This window comes from Giraffa tippelskirchi, chromosome Y (assembly GCF_054371585.1).
Source record: "Giraffa tippelskirchi isolate mGirTip1 chromosome Y, T2T-mGirTip1v1.2.pri, whole genome shotgun sequence".
Classification (NCBI taxonomy): Eukaryota; Metazoa; Chordata; class Mammalia; order Artiodactyla; family Giraffidae; genus Giraffa; species Giraffa tippelskirchi.
In genome coordinates this window covers 11,060,367-11,080,243 of record NC_137290.1, presented here as the reverse complement: position 1 = coordinate 11,080,243, position 19,877 = coordinate 11,060,367, and the positions used below count along the sequence as shown (strand labels likewise).

At 44.8% G+C, this 19,877-nt stretch overlaps 1 pseudogene across 1 annotated transcript; it reads right to left on the bottom strand.

Moving 5' to 3' along the window:
- Window positions 1–874: 874 nt before the first annotated feature.
- Window positions 875–17,162, bottom strand: LOC145537696 (zinc finger imprinted 2-like; annotated as a pseudogene). Its single transcript, XR_014076413.1, has 4 exons — window positions 17,130–17,162; window positions 9,352–9,545; window positions 9,058–9,157; window positions 875–1,703 (listed from the first exon to the last, which is right to left on the bottom strand). The product of XR_014076413.1 is annotated as a zinc finger imprinted 2-like (transcript).
- Window positions 17,163–19,877: the final 2,715 nt, after the last annotated feature.

The following is a 19,877-nucleotide window of genomic DNA, read 5'->3' as shown; positions in this document are numbered from 1 at the left end:
TTCCACCAGTGTCCCATCTGATTTAACATGAAATAACACTGAAATTACTAAAAAGAAAGGTGGCTTCGGTCAGTACAGATGTTACTTTTCTTCAGAGAGAATGTGGCAGGAACAAAACAAACCTGGGTTGAGCATCAAGATTTAAAATAAGTATCTCAGGGACTCTCAAAAACCAAACAAGCGAACCAAACCAAGCTGGGGTTCAGTTTTTGCCTCATCACTTACAACCCAGGTCAAATCAAATGACAACCTGGAGTTTCAAGTTTGCTCTATCTGTACATATGAAATAAATATCCTCAACACAGGTGCAGTGCAGCATTCCTTAACAGATCAAATAAAACACATGGCAATGTTTTCAAAATTATGAACGTCTATGTAAGCACATTGCCAATTACTTAAGCTTTGTGGATTATCACCATAGGTACACCTCACACACTTTTTTACGATGCCCTTTGCTGATGCATCCCATGTGGTAAAGATATTGTATGTCAAAACTTCTGTAAAAATTCAAGCAACAGAGTTCCTGTCTGGAGCACACCTGCCAGTCACACATTTTTTGTCGGGATGTCAAAATCGAGGTTCTCTGTTCTATGGACACCACCAGAGAAGGACAAAATCTATCGGCTTCTTTGCCAAAAATACTCTCTGAGGTTTTTTGCCTCAGTGACTGGCACACGTGCTGACTGTCCGTCTGCAAAAAGACTGTTCTATCCCCTTGCAACCGCTTGCTGTTTTCTGACTACAGCATGACATGTTTTCGAGTTGTTAACAAGGTGGGAGGGCTGGTGCAAGACCTTCTTTCATTCAGAGCACTCCAAGGGTCTCTCTCCAGGAGAAAGCCTAAGAGGTTGAGAATATTCTGACTGGACGTGTTTCAACAGTAATGGCACTCCAGGGGCTTCTCTTGAGAATGGAGTTGGTAATGTTGAGTGAGGCAGGAGGGTCAGCTGAAACACTTCCCACACAGCTGGCACTGGTAAGGCCTCTCCTGAGCGTGAATCCTGTAGTGCTGGATGAGGTGCGACCTTTGACGCAACCTTCTGCCACAGTCGCAACACTGACGGGCTCTTTTTCCAACGTAGTCGTGCTGCCGCTTATATCCAATCAAATACATCTTGTCTCGGGGTAACTCACATGGCAGGGCTCTTGCTGCTTCGTGGGCTTTGAGATGCTGGAGACGATGCACAGCCTGGATGAAAGCTTTGCCGCATTCGAGACGCTCACGGCAGTCCTGCCTCTGAACGCTCACGCGGCCGTAGACATCTGCACGCTGGGTCAAGGACTTCCCATCCCAGTGAGTCTTCTGATGCCTGCTGAGGCGCGGCATGAGGTAGAAGGCCTCTCCACACCGTTTACATACAAAGGGCATCTTCCCCGTGTGGATTTGCTGGTGCTTCTCCCAGCCTCCTCGGGTACTGAAGTCTCTCCCACAAAATTCACATCTGTAGTGTTTGTTCTCTTGGAGGAAAAACGAGTTGTGGGCCAGGCAGGACCTGGTGCAGACTCCAAGAGTACTGTGCTCCCGGGGACCCTTTCCTAGCAGACTCTCCGATGCTTTCTTACGTTCTGAGCTTTTCTCTAGTTGATCACCCTCGTGGCTTCCTTCCTGAGCGAGGGTCTTGGGGTCACTCATTTTTATGGGACTCAAAACTTGTGCCGGCTTGACCTGGTGTGACTCCAGTGGATCATCAGCACAAGACTCTCTCGTGTGGGCACACAAGGAGTCACCTGCCTCCAAATCCTTTATTCCTGCCCCCGAGGATGATGTCTCTACAGGCAGGCTTTGCTCTGGAGTTAGATCTTTGGTTTCAGATTGGTCCTCACAACCTAAAAGAAATGTAAAAGGTCCTCTACTATTTTTTACTCAGAGAAAAACATCATTATAGTAGAAATAGAAGAAAGAGACCGAACATCACAAACACATTAATTAGTACAGAGGTTTGAGAGTTGTCTGGGGATGTAAGGAGAGAGTGGGAGAAGGATGCAGAAGACAGCAACCAAGGATAGGTGAAGGTGAGGCAGAAAAGACCATCTAGGAGGACTGAACATTGACAAAGATGCCAGAGGCACTGACAAGAGAATGAGAAGGAAACCAGAGAAAGACGGGGGACTGGGGTTTGGCTGCAACTTTCACACCATGCTTGGTACATCATTGCTGTTTGTAGGAACTAGTATAACTGTGGCCATAAATGGATTCTATTATCAGGTCAATCCAGGAGATACCGTACGATGCAAGTCAGCTTTCACTCTTGTAGGACTCTTCCGATCCCTTAACCAGCATCTCAGATCTCAAAGAGGGGAAATGTAAGAGGTAGCATTTCTTGAACTGATCTTGTTAGGCAACACTTTTTGTTTTTTTGTGTTGTTTTTTGTAAAGAACCCCTATTATCATAATTCTGTAGGACTATTGGGGAAACACTGGAGTACCCCGGTCAACACCTTCTCACTCAGAATAAAGCAAGAGTACTCCAACTCTTTTCTTGGCTCCCAATCTCTCATTTTACTCATTCAATTCAACATTTATTAAACGCTGATTCTGAGCAAAGCGTTATCCACCTGGATGTTCATAAGTCTGTATAGAGACTTATCCTCCAAACGGGGGGAGGGGGGACGGGAAGGGAAGGGAGGGGTCCTCGAGGGGGAAGGAGGGTTTTCTAGGGCGGGAGTCCTTGAGGAGGCCAAAGGTGTGTCTGAAAGGGAAGGCCCGTGGGGTCCTCGAAGGGGAGGGCAGCGGTCCGAGAGGACGGGGAGGGTCCTCAGGGACCAAGGAACGCGTTCTTGGGGGTGAGAGCAGAGAGGCCATAAAAAGGGAGGGTCTGTGGGGTCCTGGGGCGGGGAGGAAGGTGCGACGCGGGAGGAGGAGGGCGGGTGGAAGGCCTTCCGGCCGGGGAAGCATTGGCAGGAAGCCGGGGCGTGAGCAACAGGGAGGCCGCCGCGTCCTCCTCAGAGCTGACTTGGCCCGCGCGGCCTCCCGCACCCCTTCCCCTCAGGGCCGCTACTTCGCGCCTCACTTTCCGTCGACTTCCCCGCGAAGAGGAGCGTCTGCCCCGGCGGCCCTGAGGGGACGCCCGCACCTCCCTGCCCGCGAGCCGGGCCCTCACCCCCAGGGCCCCTCCCTCGCGTCCGGGCCCTGGACGCCGCGCGCTCACCTCGCAGACGGACACCCTCGCCTGACGGAACCTCTGCACCTCGCTCTTGCAGAGCAAACCCGCCAGGCAGGCGCTACCAGCGGTCTGCGCATGCGCCCTGTGGGACGGCCGGTGCAGAAAGCGCCGCGCAGAAAACGCAGGCCGCTTCTGGCCGGCTCCGCTGGGCGGGCCCGCGAGGACCACCCGGCCTAGAGAGGGCTGGGAGGGGCCGGAGGACTACTTCCTTTAGATGCTTTACGAGTTTTGGCAGTGGTTAGCACGTGGTTTAAAACGGTTTCAAAATAAACAGTATGCAGTGAAAAGCCTTCTCACTTTGTGTGTGCCACCGACGAAATTCTCATGCTATAAAACCACGGAACACTCAGGTGACCGGTGCAATTATTTGAATACGTATGATTATTAAACTGAATAATTATGCAACTGTGAATAATTATGAAAGCGTGAACATGTTTTCAGTGTCCTTCCACAGTGTCTTTGTGTATATGAAAATAGAGATACATGCGTATATACATATGTGCGTTATACACACATATGTCGTTATCATTGATACGTATTATACATATCTATACTATAAATTCGGTAGATATTTACCTGTAATAGATATAAATAGTTTAAAATATAAAATATATTTTCTAAATAAGAAGTGTGACGATGTAACACAACCTATAATGTGACACAGTGTGGTACATACTGTAGCTTAAAATGTGTACTCAACTAATATAAGTACTTCCTTGATGGCAATATAAGGCTTCCCTGGAAGCTCAGTTGGTAAAGAATCCGCCTGCGATGCCGGAGAGTCTGGTTCGATTCCTGGGTCAGGAAGATCCGCTGCAGGAGGGATAGGCTACCCACTGCAATGTTCTTGGGATTCCCTTGTGACTCAGCTGGTGAAAAATCCACCCTCAACGCAGGCAGACCTGGGTTCGATCCCTGGGTAGGGAAGCTCCCCTGGAGACGGGAACACCTATCCACTCCAGTATTCATACCTGGAGAATTTCATGGACTGTCGAGTCCATGGGGTCTCAAAGAGTCAGACACGACTGACCAACTATAACAAGTATATCATGATGCCACGCAGATTCATATTATATGTAACTATATGTCTGTACAAATAGAGTAGAAACATTTTTAGTTTGCAAAAATACTCATAGTCTCGTTTCCTACCTTTTTTATACAAAAGGTGGCAGACTGTACCCATTGTTCTATGCCTTCAATTTTTCCTATCTCAGAGACCTTTTCATATCAGTACAAAGAGAATTTGCCTACTGTTTCTGAACAGCTGTTTGAATTCTGTTGTACTGTTGTTGTGACTTGATTTATTTACCCCATCCCTGACTACTGGGTGGCTGAGTTGTTTTCAGCCCTTTGCTACCAGTATTCTGTGCAAAACTATGAGCTTCAGCAGTTCTGCTGCTGTGTAAACCTTCTGGGAAGATAAATCCCCTGCAGTGGAATTGTTGAGCCACAGTGCACATGTGTGTGTCATTTTGACAGAGATTTCTAAGCTGCCTTCCATAGACGCTTGCCTATCAGACCCCCACCAGCCTGTGTGAGCAAACCTGCATTCTCAGTGTTATAGGATGCTTTTTCAGGTTTTCCAAAACTAGGGTCGAGAAATTTTTCAGGAGCAAGGTAGAATATGTTTTCCTGTGTTGAGGAGCCATTTGTATTTAACTAAAGAACATTTATCAGGGCCTCGAGATACGTAGGGAAAGTATAGTGAAAGGTGCAATAAGTATTTTAGTCATTGTGATGTTGATTATGGTGATGATGGCATAATGGTTAATATTCTTGACACTGGTCTTATACCTGTGACAAAAACTAACTCAAAGTGGATCAGACACCCAAATGCAACACCAAAACTAGAAAACTCCAGGAAGAGAACTTAAGAGAAAACCTATGACCTGAGATTTGGTGATGGCATTTTAGGTATACACGTGCAGCTCACAAACCCCTGGTGTGGGGGATTCCCCAGAAGTGCCCTTCTATGTATTGTATCTGAAAACCTGCAATTTGGAGGTCATTCAAGCTCTCTGAGCCTCAGTCTGTCCTTCTAGACTAAAAGGACAGCAAGTTACTAAATGTAAGGATTAAAATATGTAGAGGTGGATAATGTTTTCTTCCACGTGCTGAGGGTCGCTGGGTGCGTCTGAAAATGAATCAACAAAGACACATTAACTGGAGACAAGCTTACAACTTATTTTAATATGTTTTAAGTGACGCAGGAGCCTTCCTAAGGAAATGAAGACCTAAAGAAACAGACCTGAGTATTTCAAACTAGGTTTGATGAGGTGGGGACAGTTGTGGAAGAATATGATCGGTTAAGGAATAAGAGGTGAGTGTAATAAGCTGGCAGAAACTTAGCAAGGCCTGTGTGTTAGGCTTCCTCTTGGAAGTGTTCCTCACCCTTTGGAGATAAGAATGCTCCTTTCCTCCTGCTATAGGCAGGGTACCTCTCCCATGATGGGATTATGGCTTGTTTCATGGAAGAAGGGGGAAGGGGAAGAGAGTGAACCTCTTCCTTCCGCTGTTTTCTCAAACTGCTTCACCTTCAATATGCCAGGTGCCATATTTTGGGGTGAGGTATCCTGAACCCAATCACATGTCAAATGATTAAAGTGGTGTCTGAGATCCATACAGGCAGTTTATATCTGTTGGCTTCAATTTTATTAGACGACTCTTGACAGTCCCTTAGACTGCAAGGAGATCAAAGCAGTCAATCCTAAAGGAAATCAACTCTGAATATTGATTGGAAGGACTGACATTCCAGCTGAAGCTCCAATACTATGGCCACCTGATGTGAAGAGCGGACTCCTTGGGAAAGACCTGAGGCTGGGAAAGACTGAAGGCAAGAGAAGAAGGAGGTGGCAGAGGATGAGATGTTTGGATGGCATCACCGACTCAATGGACATGGGTGTGAGCAAACTTTGGGAGATGGCGAAGGAGAGGGAAGCCTGGCGTGCTGCATCCGTGGGATAGCAAAGAAGTGGACGTGACTCGGTGACGAACAACAACAGCAACCCAAAAAGTAAGAAATAACAGTGGTTGAGGGAGGAATGGAGATAGGGGGAAGCAACAAGGACGTTCCCAACAGGGATCGCTGATTCCGGATTAGAAGTCAGTGAGGAGTTAACACAGCTTGGGGTCCAGAGGAAAAATAGGTCAACAACCCAGCTTGGAGGGTCCCAGGGAGTCATGCACTAAATGTCAGACTTGATGCAAAGCTCTCTGTTGTGTACATTTCCATCTAATTAAAGAAGCAGACATTTTTCTCAGAATCCACATGAAACATCCAGAGGTCAGGAGACTCCCACCTCTAAGTCACACACATACCTTAAGTGCACGTCAACTTCTTGGAAATTCATATCTTGTTCTGGATCTTGTTTTTCTCCCTTGTTCTTATTTTCTAGGCTGAAGGTAACTCACGAATATTTTCTTATGTGTGGGTGTCTTGTCCAGGGTGCCTGCCAGGGGCACCACACGAAGTCAAGTGTGAAAAAGCTGTATGTTCAACATATGGTTGCTGAGAGGAAGGATGCAGGGAAGGGATGGTTAGGGAGCGTGGGACAGACATGTACACATGGCTGTATTTAAAACAGAGAACCAACAAGGACCTGTTGTGGAGCACAGGGAACTCTGCTCAGTGTTCAGTGGCAGCCTGGATGTGAGGGGAGTTTGGGGGAGAACGGACACATGTGTATCTGTGGCTGAGTCCCTTTGCTGTCTGCCTGAAACTATCACGGCATTGTTAACTGGCTATAGAAAATAAAAAGTTAAAAACTTCATGTTCAATTTATTAGCAGCACCTCTTAAGAGATCATAAGTAGGAGGTCACATTGTCTTAAGTGGTTTTCTATCTCCTTATGTTAAAATCCGAGCAGCGAGAGTAGATAAAGGGATTATATATTCATACATATTAAGATGTCACAATATGTAATCATATAAAAGCAATTTATGCACATTTGAATCTTGATTTTCGTTTGCTGAAAGAAAATACTATTAAGATAAAAAGGAAAATCATCCCCCTGAACATGGTATTACCCCTGTGGTTCTTGCTCCCATGCAAATATTTTACTCAGTCACCATACCTTTATACAACTTAAAAAAAAAACAAACAACTTTTTGTTTGTATTGAGGTATAGCCAGTTAACAATGTTGTGATAGTTTCAGGTAAACAGTGAAGGGACTCAGCCATATGTATATATTTATCCATTCTCCCCCAAATTCCCCTCCCATCCAGGCTGCCAGGGAACATTGAGCAACGTTTCCTGTGCTATACAGTAGGACTTTGTTGGTTATCCATAAGTTTATCCATAAGAACAAACCGTAAGTTTGTTCTCTAAGTCTGAGAGTCTTTCTGTGTTGTAACTTCATTTATATTTCATTTTAGATTCCACATATGAGGGATGCCATATGATATTTCTCCTTCTCTGTCTGATTTACTTCACTCGTTATGACAATCTCTAGGTCCATCCATGTTGCTGCAAATGGCATTATTTCATTCTTTTTAATGGCTAATATTCCATTGTACTGTGTACAACTCTTATTGTATGTGTATATTTTATGCTTTGCACAATTTATTATGTTGTCTCTTTTAAATTAGTATCCCTAAGATCTAATAAGAGTACATCCTGAGAAATGCCGGGCTGGATGAAGTACAAGCTGGAATCCAGATTTCTGGGAGAAATATCAATAACCTCACATATGCAGATGACACCACCCTTATGGCAGAACGTGAAAAAGAACTAAAGAGCTTCTTGATGAAAGTGAAAGAGGAGAGTGGAAAAGTTGGCTTAAAGCTCAACATTCAGAAAACAAAGATCATGGCATCCGGTCCCATCACTTCATGGGAAATAGATGGGGAAACAGTGGAAACAGTGTCAGACGTTATTTTGGGGGGTTCCAAAATCACTGCAGATGGTGTCTGCAACCATGAAATTAAAAGGCACTTACTCCTTGCAAGGAAATTTATGACCAACCGAGACAGCATATTTAAAAGCAGAGACATTATTTTGCCAGCAAAGGTCCATCTAGTCAAGGCTATGGTTTTTCCAGTAGTCACATATGGATGCGAGAGTTGCAGGGGGAAGAAACCTGAGTGCTGAAGAATTGATGCTTCTGAACTGTGCTGTTGGAAAAGACTCTTGAGAGTCCCTTGGCCTGCAAGAAGATCCAACCAGTCCATCCTAAAGGACATCAGTCCTGGGTGTTCATTGGACTGAACAGTCTCTCTGTATAGAGACTCTATAATCAGGCTATAAATGTACAAAAGGAGAGTTTGGGGAATTTCATCTGGGAACAGAAAAAGATCAGGCAGGGGAAGGCATTAGGGCTCAGCAAGCAGTGAAATGGGCGGCAATCTTATTCTGAGCAGACACTGACTATGGAAGTACACAGTCCTGGGGAGCAGCAATATAGGGTTCTACTAGGAGTATCTATGAGAGATGAAGCTGGATGTGACTTTTGGACCAGACTGGGACAGATTTAAATGTTTTGCTAGAAGTCTGGATTTTCTTTTGGGAGTGGTAAGAACCTGATGTGTGCTTTGTAACGTCAACTCCCTGAGGGCTGGAAAGAGCAGTGGTATCACACCAAGGTTTTTGCTTGTCTCAGTGACAGAGGAAAGACCTCTGATTTCTAGCTGTCAGGGGAAAGGCACAAATGAATGCAGGGGCTTGAACATTAGAGGATACAGAAACTGGCCTCCCTGGAGCTGAGCAGGAGAGGAAGAGATGAGCTTCAGAGAGGAGATAAAAGAAGTACTGAGTGAGCATGATGTGGCGTGACCACACGAGCCCCTAAGGTGAAAGCACCTACCGGCCCTCTGCCTAAGCTGAGTGGGCTCTGAGGACCAGCTCCCAGCCCCTGCTCACTGACCAGGGTTGTCTCCCCAAGATCCCGGTCTCACGGCTCACCTTGACATGTCACTGCACTCCCGTCTTCCTCCCTAGCATGTGACCCCTCCTCTTCCAGCTGTGAGATAATGTCAGGTTTAGGGAACTGGTACCCTGTTGAAGAAGGAGACTTATAACTTGGGGATTCTGTCCTGTACCCTCAGGAACTCCCAGCCTGGTTTCTAAAGGCTCTGAGATAACAGGCAAGTGCAAATTTACACACAAGAAAAATAAAGCCTGTTTCCAAAGATTCTGCCACTAGGGACATATGCCAATGTCTGGAAACAATTTTGGTCATCATGGCTTACCGAGGGAGACCAGGTTCCTGTAATTTTCCAGCATCACCTTCCGGTAGAGCTTCCTCTGAGAAGCACTGAGGTAAGGGTAATTCCTCTGGACTGAAGTCCACAGCCACATCCTCGAAAGTCACCAATTCCTGAAATACCAGATATACTCCTAAATGATTGAAATCCGGAATTATCCCAAAGAGGGGGAAAGGTATCTGATAAGAGGGGACTGACCATGAAGCACACCTTCAGACAAGCAGAAAGACTCTAATCCAAAGGTTTCAGGGACCTACAAGGGTTTCTTTCCTTTAAGTCTTTCTCATTAAAATGTTTTCTTCTCTGCAATCACCCTCTTGTTTCTTTCAGTCTTCTAACTTTATAGAGGCTTTCAATGGCTAAGTCAAAAATCTTTCTTGGGAAACGTCACACTGCACTTGAAAATATGTGGGTTATTTTCCAATATCTTTTGCTATTAACTTCTATCATAATTCCACAGTGATAGGAGAACAGAGTGTATATGATTTCAATACCTTCAGGCCATGAAACTTTTGCACTTTATGTTCCTGGATATGTTCCAGGGTCTCCTAGTTTATAGTCCATGGGAACTTGAACACAATTTGGATTCTCTTGTTGTGTGAAAACTATATAAATCTGAAGTTATGTCCAATTGGTTCATACTGCTTTTCAGATCTACTATAGACTTCTACCTTTATTCATTCCATTAATTTTTTGAGTTTGATATTGGAAGTCCAACTAAAAATTGTAATTTATCTACTTAAAAATAATTCTAATTTATAGTAGAACTTCCCCCATAGCTCCCTCATAGCTCAGTTGGTAAAGAAGCTCCCTGCAATGCAGGGGACTTGGGTTTGATTCCTGGGTCGGGAAGACCCCTGGAGAAGGAAATGGCAACCCACTCCAGTATTCTTGCCTGGAGAATCCCATGGACAGAGGAGCCTGGCAGGCTACAGTCCATGCAGTCACAAGAACTGGACTTGACTTAGCGACTAAACCACCAACCACCACATAGTGGAACTATATGTAACTTTGTTCTGAACTCTCCAAGCCTCCTGCAAATGTGTTATCATAGTTTCATAATTTAAAACATGAAAAAGAAAGAGAAAAAATAAGTATATCTTTCTTTTGTCTTGAAGTCTGAGAGAAGTGGGAATATTTCTAAGACAGCTCCTGCTGCGAATTTCTAGAGATCTGTGTGGGAGGAGAAAGATCCTTTTAAGTTCCTTAATAAAGAGAGAAAAATGCAAATAAAAGCTGAGCAGTATACCCCAATCCCAGGAAAAAGAGACAGTTGGGTTTACGTTCTGGTTCTCTCTTACAAGCTCTGTGAGTGTGGATAGGTTAAGCCTCAGTGACTCATCCACAAAACACAAACAGCTCATAAATATGCAGAGATGGCCAATCTTATAATAAAAAAATGCATTTCAAAATGACAAAGTATGACTTTATACTCATTCAACTGTCAAAAATTAAGACGTTGGACAATACCAAATACTGTCGAGAAGAGGGACTCTTGGTGGTGGTGGTGTAGGACTGATGTTGAAGCTGAAACTCCAATACTTTGGCCACCTCATGCCTACGAAATCTTATTTTAAGTTCCTCGTGCAGAGTTTTCTGACTTTACAGATTGTTATTAGATTACTATTTTAGATTGACCTGCTCAATGCACTTTGATAGATTGTCTTCTCTAACTGGAATAGACGATCGTCTCCCAAGTCTATTTCACTTGCGATTTTATTTGATTCTCTTCTGGGGTAGAGGTCTGTATTTGAAACATTCAACCTAAATAATGGAATCAATAAGAAACATGTTTAAACTTACAAATCTTAATAAACTCTGGACTTGAAGACAGATTATTAAGATCCTAGCCCTTGAAAAAATGAAGTATATTGTTTACAAGTTAAAACCACCAACTTTGGGTGTCCATCCAAAGATCAGCTAAAAAAAACATCATCAGCTTCTAAGAAAAGCATACCTTTCCATGACTTATGTGGCCAAGGAACATCAAAAAGGAAAAAAAAAAGAAAAAAAAAAAAAAACGAAACAGCAAACAATGTAATCTCAGAGGTCTGCACAAAGGATAGCAAATAGCAGCAGAGAGTGGCATTTTACCTTAAGAGAAACTGAGGCTAGAGTATGAATATTTTTCCCTTTCCTTTTCTTGGCGAGTGGTAGTTGCTATTCTGTGGTGGGAATGTTTTCCATCAGATTCCCTAAAAGCAGAGCCCATGTTTGCTACTCACAGGACTCAATGGTGAGGGTTTTCCAGGAGAAATGGAATGAGGGAAGCAAGATATAGCAGAGGGAAAACAAAATCTAAGGTCAAGCAGAGACCAAGTTGCACCAGGCTTTATCTCACTTTGTATTAAGGCATTTGCTTCCATGTCACTCAGTCAAAATTTCACCCATAGATGTGGGATTTTCACCTCTTGGATGAGGAGGCTTTCATGTGACCAAAGGCAATTTTCCAGAACAGGGAACCTTTCACAAAGATTAGTGGCCAGGATATATGGAGTTGAGGGGTGCCTAGTGAAAGGGACCTGAGTGGTGCACTATAATAGGTATAGTCTGGTGCGGTCTTCCCAGCAGACCACACTGCCTCTCGTTTTTACCACTGGTCTTCCTACTTATTGTATGCCTGTATCCGAGGTTACCTCTGACCCTTGGGCCACTAAAATTTGCCATGAAGCAACCCACACCCATATATTATAGGAGTTGGAAAGTGTCAGTTGCTCAATGGTGTCCGATCTTGGCGACCCCATGGACTGGACCCCACCAGGCTCCTCCGTCCGTGAAATTTTCCAGCCAAGAATACCGGAATGGGTAGACAGTTCCTTTGTCAGCGGATCTTGACAAAGGCACTGAACCTGGGTCTCCCACGTTGCAGGCAGGTATCTTACTGTCTGAGCCGTGCACATCAAGTACAATGAGAATACCATGCATGTATTCCACTGACTAGCCGCCATACTCAAAGTCCAAGGTCCGGGGTCCAATTATCCTATCGAATGGTTCCTTTAATGGCTGCTACTAGTAATCCAGGTTCTAAAGTCAAAGTGAAAGCTGCTCAGGTGTGTCTGAGTCTTTGCGACTCCACGGACTCAGCCGCCCATGGAATCCTTTAGGCCGGAATACTGGTGTGGGTAACCTATCCCTTCTCCAGCGGATCTTCCTCATCCAGGAATTGAACCGGGGTCTCCTGCATTGCAGGCGGATTCTGTACCAACTGAGCTACCAGAGAAGCCCAATCCGGGCAGTAAGGTCAACCTCTAAACTGCATGCCCTATTACAAAGTGATGTGCACAGGATTAGATACGTACGAATAAGAAGGCTTCTAAGGAGCAAAATAGCCAAGTGGTTGGTATTGAAAATATCTATATATGAAAGAGTTGAGAGGTTCCAGGGAGATGTCTTGATTACGAAGCTTGCAGGAAAAGGAAAAAAAAAATGGAAGACAGACCTTGCAGGCCCACATTCATTCCATAATTCAGCTCCAACAGCTGAAATCGTTATCTATTGCATACACTATCCTCTGAGGCAGAAAAGGTTAAAGCTTAGAGTTTGGCAACTGCTAATCTGATCCAATTGCTCATCTAATCCACAGACTGGGAGCTGACTGTGGCTCAGATCATGAACTCCTTATTGCCAAATTCAGACTGAAATTGAAGACAATGGAGAAAACAAGAAATCATTCAGGTATGACCTAAATCAAATCCCTTATAACTATACAGTGGAAGTGAGAAATAGATTTAAGGGACTAGATCTGACAGACAGACTGCCTGATGAACTATGGATGGAGGTTCGTGACATTGTACAGGAGACAGCGATGAAGACCATCCCCATGGAAAGAAATGCAAAACAACAAAATGGCTGTCTGAGGAGGCCTTAAAAACAGCTGCGAAAAGAAGGGAAGTCAAAAGCAAAGGAGAAAAGGAAAGATATACCCATGTGAATGCAGAGCTCCAAAGAATAGCAAGGAGAGATAAGAAAGCTTTCCTCAGTGATCAATGCAAAGACATGGAGGAAAACAACAGAATGGGAAAGGCTAGAGACCTCTTCAAGAAAATTAGAGATACCAAGGGAACATTTCATGCAAAGATGGGCTCCATAAAGGACAGAAATGGTAGGGACCTAACAGAAGCAGAAGATAGTAAGAAGAGGTGGCAAGAATACACAGAAGAACTGTACAAAAAAGATCTTCACGACCCAGATAATCACAATGGTGTGATCACTCACCTAGAGCCAGACATCCTGGAAGGTGGAATAAGTGGGCCTTAGGAAGCATCACTACGAACAAAGGTAGTGGAGGTGATGGAATTCCAGTGGAGCTATTTCAAATCTTGGGAGATGATGCTGTGAAAGTGCTGCACTCAATATGCCAGCAAATTCGGAAAAACTCTGCAGTGGCCACAGGACTGGAAAAAGTCAGTTTTCACGCCAATCCCAAAGAAAGGCAATGCCAAAGAAAGTTCAAACTACTGCACAATTGCACTCATCTCACACGCTAGTAAAGTAATGCTCAAAATTCTCCAAGCCAGGCTTCAGCAATACGTGAACCATGAACTTCCAGATGTTGAAGCTGGTTTTAGAAAAGGCAGAGGAACCAGAGATCAAATTGCCAACATCCGTTGTATCATCCAAACAGCAAGACAGGTCAAGAAAAACATCTATTTCTGCTTTCTTGACTATGCCAAAGCCTTTGACTGTTTTTCCATGACAAGTTCTAACAGCTGCTTCCTGACCTGCATACAGGTTTCTCAAGAGGCAGGTCGGCTGGTCTGGTACACCCATCTCTTTCAGAATTTTCCACAGTTCTTTGTGATCCACATAGTCCAAGGCTTTGGCATACTCAACAAAGCAGACAGGTGTTTTTCTCGAACTCTCTTGTTTTATCGATGATCCAACGCATGTTGGCAATTTGATCTCTGGCTCCTCTGACTTTTCTAAAACCAGCTTCAACATCTGCAAGTTCACGGTTCACTTATTGCTGAAGCCTGACTTGGAGAATTTTGAGCATTACTCTTCTAGCGTGTGAGATGAGTGCAATTGTGCAGTAGTCTGAGCATTCTTTGGCCTTGCCTTTCTCTGGGACTGGAATGAAAACTGACCTTTCCCGGCTCCTCATGAATAGTATGAAAAGGCAAAAGATAGGACGCTGGAAGATGAACTCCCCAGGTCACTAAGTTCGTAACGCTGTCCAGGAGGCAGTGATGACAACCATCCACAAGAAGAACTGCAAAGAGGCAAAAGGTTGTCTGAGAAGGCCTTTCAAATAGCTGAACAAAGAAGGGAAGTGAGAAGCACTGGAGAAAAGGAAAGATGTATCCACCCGAATGCAGAGTTCCAAAGCATGGCAAGGAGACAGCAGATAGCCTTCTTAAGCATTCAGTGCAAAGAAATACAGGAAAACAATACACTGAGAAAGACTAGAGGTCTCTTCAAGAAAATTAGACATACCAAGGGAATATTTCATGCAAAGAGGGGCACAATCATGGACAAAAATGGTATGGACCTAACGGAAGCAGAAGATACTAAGAAGAGGTGGCAAGAATACATAGAAGAACTACTGACAATGACCGAGATAACCACGATGGTGTGCTCACTCACCTGGAGCCAGACTTCCTGGACTGACAAGTCAACTGGGCCTTAGGAAGCACCAGTATGAACAAAGCTAGTGCAGGTGATGGAATTTCGGCTGAACTATTTCAAATCCTAAATGATGAGGCTGTGAGAGTGCTGTACTCCATATGCCAGCAAATTTGGAAAACTCAGCAGTGGCCACAGTACTGGAAAAGGCCAGTTTTCATTCCTATCCCAAAGAAACACCACGTCAAAGAATGTTCAGACTACCAACAGTTGCACTCATCTCACACATCAGGCAAAGGAAGGCTCAAAGTCTCCAAGTCTTCAACAGTAAGTGAAACGAGAACCTCCAGATGCTCAAGCGGGACTTCGAAAAGGCAGAGGAACCAGAGAGCAAATTGCCAACATCCGATGGATCACAAAAAAGCACGAGAATTCCAGAAAAACACGTACTTCTGCTTCACTGAGTACGCTAGAGCCTTGGCCTGTGTGAATCACACCAAGCTGTGGAAAATTCTTAAGGAAACGCTAATACCAGAACACCTTACCTGCCGCCTGAGAGATCTGTATGCAGCTCAGGAAGCAACAGTTAGAATAGGGCGTGGAACAATGGACTGGTTCCGAATAGGGGGAAAGGAGTACGTCAAGTCTGTATAGTGCCACTTTGATTTTTTAAGTTATATGCACAGTACATCATACAAAAGGCCAGATTCGATGAAGCACAACCTGGAATCAAGATGGCCGGGAGAAATATCGCTAACCTCAGATATGCAGATGACACTACCCTTTGGCAGAAAGCGAGGTGGAACTGAAGAGTCTGGCCTGACGAGAGTGACAGTGGGCAGTGAAAAATCTGGCTTAGAACTCAACATTCAAAACACTAAGATCATGGCAACCGGTCTCATCACTTCAGGGTGAATAGAAAGGTAAACAGTGGAAACACGGACACGTTTTACTTTCCTCAACTCCAACATCACTCCAGATGCTGAATGCAGCCATGGGATTCAAACACCCTTGCTCCTTGGAAGAAAACCTATAACACAGCTAGACAGCATATTAAAAAACAGAGACATTAAACTACTGACAAAGGCCCATCCAGTCAAAGCTATGGCTTTTCACATAGTCATGGACGGACGTGAGAACCGGACCATAAAGAAAGCTGAGTGCCAAAGAATTGATGTTTCTGAACTGTGGTGTTGGAGAAGACTCTTGAGAGTCCCCAGGAATGCAAGATCAGCCAGGCAGTCCTAAAGAAAATCAGTCCTGAATGTTCATTGGAAGACTGATGCTGAAGCTCCAACTGTTGGCTACCTGATGCGAAGAACTGGCTCACTGGAAAAGACGCTAACCCTGGGAAAGCCTGAAGGCAGGAGGAGAAGGGGATGAGAGAGGATAAGATGGTTGGATGGCATCACTGACTCAACGCACATGAGTCTGAGCAAGCCGGGGGGAGCTGGTGATGAATAAGGAAGCTTGGTGTCCACGGGGTCACAAGGAGTCGGACACGACTGAGTGACTCAACTGAACTGAACTGAATAATGCTTACGAGAACAGTCCACTATAGCTGAGTCCTGGCTCCAGCTCTATTAAGTATTCTAAGTGTTGGAACAAGTCTGATACAGCAAGTCTCCAGCAAGTTCCACACAACCCCCCAAATATCTGCTGAATTTCTAAGTGGTGACACTGCATGTAGTCTAGTCTAGTGCGTAGGCAACGGCAACCCACTCCAGTACTCTTGCCTGGAAAATCCCATGGACGGAGCATGGTGGGGGTCGCCAAGAGTTGGGCACGACTGAGCGACTTCCCTTTCACTTTTCACTTTCATTCATTGGAGAAGGTAATGGCAACCCACTCCGGTGCTCTTGCCTGGAGACTCAGGGACTGGGGAGCCTGGTCGGCTGCCGTCTGTGGGGTCGCACAGAGTCAGACACGACTGAAGCGACTTAGCAGCAGCAGTATGCTGAGGCATTAAGATTGTAAAAGCTCACTGAGGCCAGCGACCACATTTCTTTATTAAATTTGGAAATACGTCCCCAAGGCCTGCAGGCATGTCTGAAGCAGCTCCCACCACCTCAAAAAGCCAGCTTGTAGCTCACAGATCTCCCCTTCGTTCTCCTTTCCAACTCCCTCCATCATATCACCAACCTGTAGCATTCTCTGTCCTTGGCCTGGGAAAGATTCTCTGTTCTTGCAGTCCTCACTGTCTTCCACGAGTCCCCATTTACCGTCCACATTTTGGGCTGCCTGCTGACTGACCGAAAACCTTTGAGGAATGGAAATTAGAGGTTGCAGACAGGCCTGCAGTGAAATTTATTAAGTTCCATAGAGGGAACCTGCACTTCATTTTAGCTAGGCTGAGTGTTAGTAGTGATTTGAATCCTATTGACCTGATCATCTGGGAGATCAGCATTTTCTCTCCAAAACTGGCACTAAAGGCTTCTATATGGCTTCACTTTGAGTGTCCGTCTTCTCCAAGGCCTACTCTACCTGTAGTGTGACCTCCAATTATTCTCAGTTGAGTATGCCTTGGGCCTGATGTGCTGCAGTAGAGAGTCTTTCGGGCGTGGCTAAGGTGGACGGTGGAGAGGTCTTGCTAGCAGAGTTTCTCGAGCTGGTAGAGGGCTTGAAGTCTATACTCTTTGTCAATACTGGGGACATGCCCCTGGCATGGCTGCAGGTGTTAATGGTGAGCTTGTGTGGAGCTGTGGTTTTGCTGCTCATAGAGGCCCTTGTTGGGGTTGAGGACCATGCACCTCTCCATGGGTTGGGGCCCTTCAGTCTGGACTAGATTGTATTCCTGTTTTGTTTTTGCTTTTTTTTTTTTTTTTCCAGATATGTAGTTTGGAAGCTAGAATGGTGACCTCTTTGGGGGTCCCAGGAATCCAGAGGACTGGAGAGAAGAGTGGCGGCCACAGACAATAGACTCTGCCATGGAGAAGATGACACCAGCAAGCCCACCTGGCCAACTGTGTGGGGGACAGGCCCAGGCGGCTCCAACAGTTTGGGTGGCCTTGTGCCAGTACTCTTGCCTGGAAAATCCCACGGACGGAGGAGCCTGGTAGGCTACAGTCCACGGGGTCGCTGAGAGTCGGACACGACTGAGCAACTTCACTTTCACTTTTCCCCTTCATGCACTGGAGAAGGAAATGGCAACCCACTCCAGTATTCTTGCCTGGGGAATCCCAGGGATGGCGGAGTTTGGTGGGCTGCGGTCTATGGGGTCACACAGAGTCGGACACGACTGAAGCGACTTAGCAGCAGTAGCAGTAGTGATCCTCTAGGCTGCCTCATGGCTGCTGAAGCCTACTGTCTTGGTGAGGGGAGGTTTAAGGAGGCATGGTGACCATGACATCACAACAATGTGATTTCACTAAAGCGACAGGCAACAATGCCTTGGGCACTACCATTTGCCACCTAGGATTTAGAAAGAGATGTATGGGAAGGATAAAAGGAGAGGACTGTATCTTTTTCACGAGGACAGACTGCCTTCCTGATGTGCGTATCTTCTTCTACCACCTCCTGTGGATTATGCTCATTCTGATATTTCATAGGCCAACTTGACCCATGAAATAAGAATACGTTCTAGCCCAGCTGAGTCTCTAAAGAGGCACTGAAAGCTCTTAGGGAGCATTAGGAATCTTTAAGGATTTTCAGTTGATGGGAAAGAGAGTTCTTAGCCATTTTCCATTCCCTGAAAACACATGTAAGAAAAGGACACCTCTTCTGGAACTGACTGCCATAACAAAGTGCCCCACACCAGGCAGCTTCAATAAATGTTTTCTCAAACTCCTGGGGATCGAGTCAGTAATCAAAGGGTCAGCAGATTTGTCTTCTTCCGGCGTCTCTTTTGGATTGAGACTGGCCATTGTTTGCCTTTGTCTTCACATAGTGATGTCTCTGTGTTGTTTGTGACTGATCTCCTTTTCTTATACAGTACCAGTCGTATTAACCCAACCACCTATATAGAGGCCCTATTTCCAGAAAGGGTCAGAAAGAAATTATAATTTATGCAGTACGACTACATATAAAATACAGAGAGTTAGAGCTTCAACATACACACTTTGAGAGAATACAGTTTATTCCATGATATGGATTTTTGTTCTTTCCACTTGGTACTGCCGTATCTGTCTCCCAGAGTTCAACCTACGAAGTAGGTCTCCACAACACAGAAAACAACTGGTTAAGAAAAACGGATTGTCCAGGGGTAATACAGATGAAGACAAAATTCAGAATTTATAACCAATCTAGAAATCCTCTCCTCAAAGACACAAGGGAAGGAAAACATTCTATTTTTGAGTAAGTATTAAACCATAATATGACACACACATAAGAAGCAAATTGCTGAACGATGGAAAAGATAAAAGATATACTCTATATATGTATCCTAGCAAATCAGTTCATGACAACGTTTTCAAAATAATAAGGAGTCCTCAAGGAAGACCAGATGACAAACTTTGTCACACTTTGTCCTAAATTCACCCGGTAACTGCGGGAGCTCTCAATGTCTGCTAACGTGCCTTACACAGAAGAAAAAACTGCTCATATTTTTATGACTGCATGTGGTTTTGAAATGAGGCATTCTCTCAAGAGAGTCTGTTAACCTCCATAGACTTGAGAGATAAGGTGTTACTGTAACCTAACACCCCTGTACCCAACATCCTTGGCCCAAGCAATACCGAAACATTAGAATTTAAAGCCGAGATATGTTTTGTTGCAGAGCCGTGCATGGAGATGGGTGGCATATGCCTTTAAAAACCTCAATCTACCTAAAGAAACAAAAGACCGACATATGGAAAAGTATAAAGCACTGATGAAAGAAATCAAACAGGACACAAATAGATGGCGAAATATACTGTGTTCATGGATCAGAAGAATCAATATGGTGAAAAGGAGTATACCACCCAAAGCAATCTATAGATTCAACGCAATACCTATCAAGCTACCAGTGG